Source organism: Schistocerca nitens, chromosome 5, assembly GCF_023898315.1.
Source record: "Schistocerca nitens isolate TAMUIC-IGC-003100 chromosome 5, iqSchNite1.1, whole genome shotgun sequence".
Classification (NCBI taxonomy): Eukaryota; Metazoa; Arthropoda; class Insecta; order Orthoptera; family Acrididae; genus Schistocerca; species Schistocerca nitens.
The window spans coordinates 349,643,862-349,654,439 of record NC_064618.1 but is presented as its reverse complement, the minus strand read 5'-3'; the positions used below and the strand labels follow the sequence as shown (position 1 = coordinate 349,654,439).

At 44.7% G+C, this 10,578-nt stretch overlaps 1 pseudogene; it reads right to left on the bottom strand.

Moving 5' to 3' along the window:
* Positions 1-7,241: 7,241 nt before the first annotated feature.
* LOC126261061 (5S ribosomal RNA) lies at positions 7,242-7,359 on the bottom strand (annotated as a pseudogene).
* Positions 7,360-10,578: the final 3,219 nt, after the last annotated feature.

Below are 10,578 nucleotides of genomic sequence, written 5' to 3'. Positions count from 1 at the left end.
CTGATGAGAATACATGACAAAGAAGATAAAATTGTGAAAATTAAAATAACAGAAGGTCAAATTGAACAGGTTACCCAGTACAGATAGCTAGGCGACTAAAAATAAATGAGGTCAAAAACTGTAACAGTAAAGCAAGCTTTCCAGAGTGTGCAGCAGAATGGGGTTGGAGTTAAGGAAAAGGTTGTTTAACTGTTTTTCTGTACGGCCGTGAAAGTTGGACACTGAAGAAGAGGTTAGTAGGGAAAACTGAAATATTCGACATGTGCGTTTAGAAGAGAATGCAGAAATAAAATCCGTACATATATTAGTTAACTTGCATGAAACTTTACACGTAATTTGTCACGTTTAATGGGACTGTCTTGCTGACACTTCCCCACAAAATTATAAAATGAAAATAGTTTATCGCTTACCGCATTTTTCATGCAGTAAACTTGCCGCATCGGACATGGCGTTTTAATTTATTACTTCTTTACTACTAACTCTATTCGCAGCACATTTCGTAAACAGTACCCACATATACCACTCGATGTACCTGCAAAATTGTATCACTGTACTACAGACAGTTCAGGATATGTGATGCCATAAACATTGAGCTGTATGAAAACGAAACTGCAGGACGAACTTCTCTGGAGATACCGATGAAATATGAATACAAATATAAGTGAAATAACGTTAAATATATATGACGAGTCGGTAGGCGGGTGGGTCGATATCAACCATACTTGTTACACATATTACTTACTATCTGGAAAGAAATAATGTGGGGTAGGAACCAACAACCTCCTGTTGAGATGAGCGTGATAATGTGATGAGAGAGAGGGGAGGATGAGATGAACAGAAAGAGAGGCCGAAAGAGGTGGCTGAAACAAATAAGGGGAGGAAGAGATGGACAGTGATATAGGGAGGATGAAATTGACAGAGAAAGGGAAGAGAAAGAGATGGACATAGAGAGGGGGGAGGAGGAGGAGGTGGTGGAGAGGGCTGGTGGAGATGTACAGTGAGATCGGGAGGAGGAGAGCGATAGAGGGAGGACAAGGAGGAGATGGACAGGGAGAGGGGAGAAGGAAATGGACAGAGAGAGATGGAGGAGGAGGAAACGAACTTAGAGGAGGAGATACGAGAAGGAGGAGATAGAGGGGCAGGACGAGATGGACAGAGGTGGAAGAAGCAGATGGAATGAGTGAGGGGGAGGAGAAAATGGACAGAGAGAGGGGGAGGAGGGGATGGACAGAGGGGAAGGAGGAGATGGACAGAGAGGGGGGAAGGAGGAGATGGACTAATACAAGACTGGACTAAATACAGACCTGGGCAATGCCGTGTACTCAGCCGGTTGGTGGATAAAGTGAAGAATACAGACATATGCAAAGGCCGAAGAAACAAGTAACTCTCTTGAACAGGATTAAGAAAAGAAATGCAAACTGGGTGGAACAGCTGAAAATTACTTCTAACAACAGCTATCGAAATTACAGCAGGACAGAAGAAAATTAGAAAGCGAAGAAATGACGCATGATGTGAAAAGAGTAAGCTACCAGACAACTAAGCACTTGCCCTGGAACAGGATCGGACGGAAACAGCAAAGGTGTGACGAACTTGCCAATAGGCAGAACACCTTATCATGACATACCGATTATGAATATATATCATGATGACAACCAAATTGAAATCCGACTCCTTTTTTTATATACGTAATTATATTCTACACACCTAACTGCACAGTATAAGAAAGTATACAATATGGCCATTGAACGTACTATGCAATCTGGACGAATAAGTGGATAGACTACAAGAAACGGGTAGCATTTTTTCTTATCCACTTCTTATACATAACTGAAATAGCAGCTAGTGAAGAATGACTGCAAAAATAAACAATACTAACAGACAGGCTGAGTTCGAACAGCGCTTGACTGTGCAAAGCTTCAAATTCACTGGAGTTTCATGTGCCAAGTCGCAATGTTAGCTGTGTTGTTGTGGTGGGATCTCCCGAAAACATTAAATACAATCATCGCTCTGGTAGACGTACCCGCCCGGATAGCTGCCCAAGTTAAAGTGCCACTTCTGGGACGGGGAGGTGTGCCGGCCCCAGATCGAATCCGCCCGGCGAATTAACGGCAAAGGTCAGTGTAGACCAGCCTGGATGTGGTTTTTAGGCGTTTTCCACATCCCACCAGGTGAATACCGAGCTGGTACTCAAGTTCCGCCTCGTCTCGGGATGCTGAGAGGAAGGCCATTCGGCCACTCCATAAGCTAACAATGCCACATCCATTAATAACCATACTGACCCTGCGCCGATGTGGGACAAAGGCACAAGAAAAAGAAAAGAAGAAGATCGCTCTGGTAGACCAGAGAAGGTAACGGGTAGGAAGTGCCGAAGTCTAAAGTACACCATACTGCACTATCGTCAGCTACTGTTGACGAAGTCCCTTGCAACTCAGGTAGAGAAGTGTCTGAGACAACAATTTGGCAAGTAGCGGCTCCATCTCTATGGCAATGTTGCTGAAGAGAATCCACTGCCAACAAAAACGATTGAACGACATTCAGTGGTAAAACCAACAGTGTCATTGGTCTGTGTTGTAGTGGAAGAAGGTTTTGTGAATTTATGATTCACGACGCATGTTATGTGGAGTTGGCACGTATTTAGTAAACGATATTTACATGCAATTGTATGATATGGATTGAACGAGCAGCAATTATTTTCACACTACTGCTTGTCAAAATAACTTTTCCGTTCCCTACGAATATGTCACTGTTTTCGAGTACATGGTTATGTAGGAACCTAAGAGAACAGTTTAAATTTCTGCAATCATACTCATAATCTGGTGTATTACTTTCAGCGCATTGGTACATTCACACCACAATATCTTATTTCTTCCCGTATGCCTGCTGCTCCCTCGTTGGCTGCATGCAACGAACAGCTGACATACTGCGTTTACTTCCCAGAAAACGCTGACATTCCTGTATCAAATACGTAAGTACTACCACTGGCTCTATTATATACCCTTAACTCTATTATATACCTTTACCCACGTGTTTTGGCGAAATGGAACTTTGACTGCATTTGTGTTATGGTCTGAGGCTGCTTTTCCCAGTTTAGGACAGGATAATTACTTTCGCTGAAAGACAAAATAAGCACATGAAAACTTTTTCGACAGTTGCGTGCAACACAGCAAAAAATCGATTATCCTAAACAGTTTGGAACATGGGTTGTCGGATAATTGATTTTTCGGATAACCAGTCATTTACGAAAAAATATTGTATCAGTGTTCACAGGAATACGAAACAAAGAAACAATATTCTCTCTTCCAAAATTGCTAGAGCCGCCGGATAGGGTTACGCAAGTAAATTTCCGTGAACTTTGGAAGGTACTTGAGAGGTTTTGGCGGAAGTGCAGCTGTGAGGACGGTTCGTGAGTCGCAGCTAAGGCAAGTATCAGTTCAGCACACAGTTTTAATCTGACAGGAAGCAAGTAAGAAACACTGAAACAGTCACTACACGTCTTACAAATAACGAACAAAACTGACTACATAGCCTACTTTGAAAAGTTCAAAATAGCTTATAATGTAGACCTATAGTTTTTTTCATCTACTTCTATACTCCGCAAGCCATTCGGTTCCAGTCGCGAATAGTTCGCAGGAAGAACGACATACGGTAAGCTTCCATATGAGCTAGAATCTGTATGATTTTACTTTCATAGTCTTTTGGCGAGATGTGCGTAGGAAGAAACAACGTACTGACTCTTCCAGGAACGTAACTTTCCGAACTTTAACTATAAACGACACCGCGATACACAAAGCCCCTCTTGACGCTTTGTAACTTTCTAATTGAAGATATAACGAACGGCGCTGTTCTTCATTCGATCTTCTCTATTTCCTCTATCAGTCCTATCTGATATGGAAACCAGACTGACAACCATTATTCAGGTATAGGTCGAACAACGGTTTTGTAAGCCAGCTCCTTTCTGGGTGGACTACACTTCCTGAGAATTCCTCCGATTAATCTCAGACTGGCGTCTGCCTTACAAGCGATTAGCTACGTGGTCGTTCTACTTTAAATCTCTCCGTCCCAACAGAAAAGGCGCCTCATGCTGGCTAACGTGTTTTTTCAGCAGTGGTCAATACTTCAGATCTTTTTTTGAGACGTAAGAGGACAGCAGCTAGTGCCGACTTTTACCTTTCGCCTTCCGCCCGAGGATTCGCGACCCCGCCACTGTGCGCCATTCACCGCCAGGTAACAGGTCAGGACAGGTCAGGACGAGGAATCTGAAGGCGCTGTGACTTTAGGAATCCCAAGCGACGCTATAGGCTCCAGAAGTGCCAAAGCATTTGTCTCAGGTGCCCCAGCACCACCACAGGCCAGGGCACCAGTCTGAAGCCTATCGATGGTGGCCAACGCAGCTTCCAACTGTATGCGGACCGTAGCCAATTCCCCTTGCATCAATACACAACAGACGCAGTCATGGCAGGTAAAAACTCCAAAATTTGTTTATTTGTTTTTGCTTCAGATATGAGACTCGTTGCTTTGTCGCCAAATCATGAAAACATTTTAGAGACAGCGATTTAATAGCATGACAGTCCAATTGCTGTTCTAGTCACTTCACAGCCATCTTACGGCAGTGAAAAGATTCCTCGGTAGATGGTCCTTATACACCACAGTCGACGTCGCTAAGCTCTTCCTCGCCATCGCAAGAGTCTTTGTCTTCGACGACAGTGATAATTATTTCTTTCTCTATCGTTATTTGGTAGTTAGGGTCATAAACGCCACACGTGAATGTTTTCTTGACCGTTTTTTTTTTAAGCTGAAGATTCTTTAACCAGCGTAGCCATTGCAGATACCAATTGGCTGTCTGGTGTCCGAACTGGCCAGCCCAATGCCAGTGATAGTTATAAATGGTGCTCGCATAAATCTGAATTTGTCGACTGGAACGCTTTCGGTTACCCGTTATTTCGGTTGATAGGTATTCGATAACCGATGCTTTGCTGTAGTTCGAAACCGGCTCATTTTTATATCAGCATCATAATGACTGTGCCCAATAAGCAAGCAATCACCTTTGTATCCTGTTTCGAAGAAAAGCAAGTGGAAATGCCAGAAAGCACTGCACAAAGTGTGGAGTATAACAATGTAAGTCATACGTGGAAGGAACCAGTGCGTCTGATAGTTAGTGCATCAGTTCACCTATAAACCTCGCTATAGTTATTCGACACGCTTCATAAAGAATGAATACGAAGACCGCTTTAAGCATAAAAAAGAACTAGTGGATTGCTGTGGGAAAGGGGGAGGGGATGATTGAGATTTTCTGAAAACTGCTTTTCGTAGTAGTTGGCGGCCCTGGAGCGAAGAGTAATGGGTGATCAGCAATTTGAGCATATAAAACAGGATCAAGATGTAGAACCCAGGTTCATAATGTACTACAGAGGCAGTCGAGCCACCGTCTAAGGGAAAGAAATGGCGCAGTGGCTAAAAACTTCTCAGGCAGAGAACGCGAGTGTGGCATTTCCATCTCGTCATTTTCAGGCAGCTTTTTTCTTGATTCCTAGGACTTCTCCGAGCGAATTCCAAGACGAGAGCTTTCAATAGAATCGTCGATTATCTAGACCGTAATCATGGAAACGAGCTAGTGCCAATGTAGAACTCGTATCTAATAATGTATTTAGCAACCAGAGAGACGGGTTAGGTATCGTTTCCTTACGGAGACGCTTTTCACCTTTATTAACGGCATTTATAACTTTCTCCCCCGTTTCGTTATACCCACAAAAGTGACGCAGCAGAGCATCGAGGTCAGCTTAGGAACTCTGTGCGTAGAACCACAGCAGCTGCAAGCGGGAGATGTTAGGAAAGCCGATCGATAAGAGGCGGCGCGAGTTGCACCACTTGCAATGCCTCTTCGCGGGTGTCAGCTGGATTTACAGAATGACCAGAATAAATAATGTGCCGCGGCACGTACCTTCTGCCATCTAGTAACGCAGAACACGAACACACTATTTACAAAACGGGACATGACAACAAAAACAATTCGAAGTAATATTGCGTAACATTTGCTCACTATTCGTTAAATTCAGGCATTGTGCTTTTCATAGGAGGGCGCTTGGCGTATTTCAAAGCAAAAGCCAGTAAATACTATTTTTCTTCACGCGGACCTTGACAGAGCTTCATATTTTTACAGCATTCTTACAGTGTCTTCCATCTCTGCCTCTGGTAGTGAATTTCAACTTTAAAACAGGGCTCAGTAGATAGCTGGGAGAGCTTCGTGCGTAGCTGGAACAAGATAATTTACGGGTCCGCACGAAGCGGTTCTCGATTCCAAACGTGTTCCATCTCTGTAGTGGGTAAGCTGTAAAAGGGAATATCTCGATTCCGTCTCAGATTCTCAGACGATGCCTTTTACACCATGAAAAATGTAATACAACGTTATACACACAATGATGGTCAAACTGTAACAAGGGAGTTGAGAACAGCAACAGCCTTATTGGAGATACCTGTTGCACTGCAAGATGATTTTTAGACAATACTAATGTATGACGTCGAGATAGTGCCAGTTATAGCTTAAATATCCATTACTGCCTTTAGCGTAGTCCCTAAGTCAGTGAAGTTCTGGATCATGCGGAAATATTCTTTACTCGAAATAAATTCGCTCGCTGCGAATAACTTGGCTTCAGCTGTTGCTACCTACTGGACATTCAAAAGCACTCCGTCGTCAGGCCACTAGTGGCCTACCGGCACCATCCGACCGCCGTGTCATCCTCGGTGGAGGATGCAGATAAGAGGGGCGTGGGGTCAGCACACCGCTCTCCCGGTCGTAAGATGGTATTCTTGACCGAAGCCGCTACTATTACACTGAAGGCACTACGATTTATGATGGTCCCCTGGACGTAATAAAAGGTGAGACTTACTTCTTAATAGGATGTGAGATGACGAAGGACTACAGATCTGCAACGGGCTCCCATGTTGACCACAGGGTTGAAAGGCGCTCTTGTAGTAGGGAGTTCCATTCCTCCACCAGCACAGTAGACACCTGATAGATGGTCGTCGATGCATGTGGATGTGCTGCAATACTTTTCCCGAATACATCCCACACGTGCTCGAAGAAGGGCAAACTAGTCCATTCGCTGAACATCCTCAAGTAGCAAGAGCTCATTCATACGCGCAGTTCGATGCGGTCGCACGCTGTCATCCATATAAATGAATTACATCTACATCTACGTGATTATTCTCAATTGGCATCACGAGGCTGAGTGCACCCCGAAAAATGGCAACAGCGCATGGCGGCCTGGATGGTCACCCATCCAAGTGCCGACCGCGCCCGACAGCGCTTAACTTCGGTGATCTCACGGGAACCGGTGTATCCACTGCGGCAAGGCCGTTGCCAACCAACTGGACACATAAAAATTTACTCCCCATTGGCGACATATAAAAATTGTTGCTGGACCGTACTCACACACGGATTTCCCGCTTACCGTGCACGCCTCCCAAACCGATCCAAACTTCCATATGTCACACTGACGACATCCCTATACCATTGTCTCCTACATTCATCACCAAACGCTCACAGCTATACTCTGTATTCACGCAACAAAAAAAATGAGACTGTGAAGAATCGAGACCTGTGACGTTATCGATTTTTGCCCGCCTCAGTATGTATTATTTACATGGTCCATTGATAGTGACCGGGCCAAATATCTCACGAAATAAGTATCAAACGAAAAAACTACAAAGACGGAACTCGTCCAGCTTGAAGGGGGAAACCAGATGGCGCTATGGCTGGTCCACTAAATGGCGCTGCCATAGGTCAAACGGATATCAACTGCGTTTTATTTAAGTAGGAACCCCCAATTTTTATTACATATTAGTGTAGTACGTAAAGAAATATGAATGTTTCAGTTGGACCACTTTTTTCGCTTTGTAATAGATGGCGCTGCAATAGTCACAAACGTATAAGTACGTGGTATCACGTAACATTCCGCCAGTGCGGACGGTATTTGCTTCGTGATACATTACCCGTATTAAAATGGACCATTTACCAACTGCGGAAAAAGTCGATATCGTGTTGATGTATGGCTATCGTGACCAAAATGCCCAACGGGCGTGTGCTATGTATGTGCTCGGTATCCTGGACGACATCATCCAAGTGTCCGGACCGTTCGCCGGATAGTTATGTTATTTAAGGAAACAGGAAGTGTTCAGCCACATGAAAAACGTCAACCACCACCTGCAGCAAATGATGATGCCCAAGTAGGTGTTTTAGCTGCTGTCGCGGCTAATTCGTACATCAGCAGCAGACAAATTGCGCGAGAATCGGGAATCTCAAAAACGTCGGTGTTGAGAATGCTACATCAACATCGATTTTTCTATGCACCAGGAATTGCATGGCGACGACTTTGAACGTCGTGTACAGTTCTTCCACTGGTCATAAGAGAAATTACGGGACGATGACAGATTTTTTGCACGTGTCATTCACCAACAGCGGTAACGTAAACCGGCATAATATGCACTACTGGGCAACGAAAAATCCACGATGGCTGCGAAAAGTGGAACATCAGCGACCTTGGCGGGTTAATGTATGGTGCGGCATTATGGGAGGAAGGATAATTGGCCCCCATTTTATCGATGGCAACTAAATGGTGCAATGTATGCTGATTTCCTACGCAATGCTCTACCGATGTTTCACTGCACAACAGAATGGCGATGTACTTCCAACATGATGGATGTCCGGCACATAGCTCGCGTGCGGTTGAAGCAGTATTGAATAGCATATTTCATGACAGGTGGATTGGTCGTCGAAGCACCATACCATGGCCCGCACGTTTACCGGATCTGACGTCCCCGGGTTTCTTTCTGTGGGGAAAGTTGAAGGATATTTGCTATCGTGATCCATCTATCACAAAACGAAAAAAGTGGTCCAACTAAAACATTCATATTTCTTTACGTACTACACCAATATATGTAATAAAAATTGGGGGTTCCTATTTTAAAAAACGCAGCTGATATCCGTTTGACCTCTGGTAGCGCCATCTAGCGGGCCAACGATAGCGCCATCTGGTTTCCCCCTTCAAGCTTGACAAGTTTCGTTCTTTGTAGTTTTTTCGTTTTACGCTTATTTCGTGATATATTTGGCCCGGTCACGATCAATGGACCACCCTGTACATGGATGAACAGACTTTGTTGACGACAGGCAGACGTCCGCCGTTACTTCGCAATAAAAACGCTGAAAGCGAATCACTTGGCAATGTCTGAAGTACTGCTACAGGAAAATGACACCATGAATCCTGCAGGGCAGTCCATAAATCCTTAAGAATACTTGAGGGTGGAGATCTATTCTGGACAGCACGTCGCAAGGCATCCCAGATATTCTCAATAATGATCTTGTCTTGGGAGTTTGGTGGCCAGCGGAAATGTTTAAACGCAGAAGAGTTCCTGAAACTGTTCTGTAGCGGTTGTGGACATGTGGGGTGTCGCACTGTGCTGCTGGAATTGCCCAAGTCTGTCGGAATGCACAACGGACATGAATGGATGCAGGCGATGAGACAGGATGCTTACGTACGTGTCGCCTGTCAGAATCGTATCTAGACGTATTAGGGGTCCAATATCACTCCAAGTGCACACGCCCCTCACCATTACGGTGCCTCCACCAGCTTTAACAGTCCCCTGCTGACATGGAGAGTCCATGGATTCATGAGGTTGTCTCCATACCCGTGCAAGTCCATCCGCTCGATACAATTTCAAACCAGACTCCTCCGACCAGACAACATGTTTCCAGTCATCAAGAGTCCAATGTCGGTGTTGAAGGGCCCAGGCGAGGCGTAAAGCTTTGTGTCGTGCAGTCATCAAAGATACACTAGTTGGCCTTCGGCTACGAAAGCCCAGATCGATAATGATTGTTTGAATTGCAACAGTTTGTGGAAGGGCTACACTTCTGTCACGTTGAACGATTCTCTTCAGTCGTCATCTGTCCCGATCTTGCAGGATCTTTTTCCAGCCCCAGCGATGTCTGAGATTTGATGTTTTACTGGATTCCTGATATTCACGGTACACTTCTGAAATAGTCGTACGGGAAAATACCCACTTCATCGCTACCTCGGAGATGCTGTGTCCCACCGCTCGTGCGCCGACTATAACTCCACGTTCAAAGTCACTGAACTCTTAACAACCTGTCATTTTAGCAGTAGTGCGCCAGACACTTGTCGTCTTATATAGGCGTTGCCGACCACAGCGCCGTATTCTACCTGTTTATATATCTCTGTATTCTAATACACATGTCTGTACCAGTTTCTTTGGCGCTTCAGTGTAGATGTATAACTTATTGGTGACGTATGAACGTTCGTGACGGAGCGGGATTCGAAACCGGTCCGTGAAGCGTGCACGGATAGCCTAATAGTTAAGGCAGCCGGTTGCGATGAGCGGGAAATCCGGTTTCGAGTTCCGTTGCGGCACCAATTTTGTCAGCAATAGGTAGTAGATCTATACCTACCGCAGCTGAAGCGAAGTTATTCACATTCAGCGAATTTATTTCGAAGTAATTACACAGTCACATTCTGCGTATGTGACTTGTCTAACTCTCAGGCAGACCTAAATGGGAAGACATTGGAA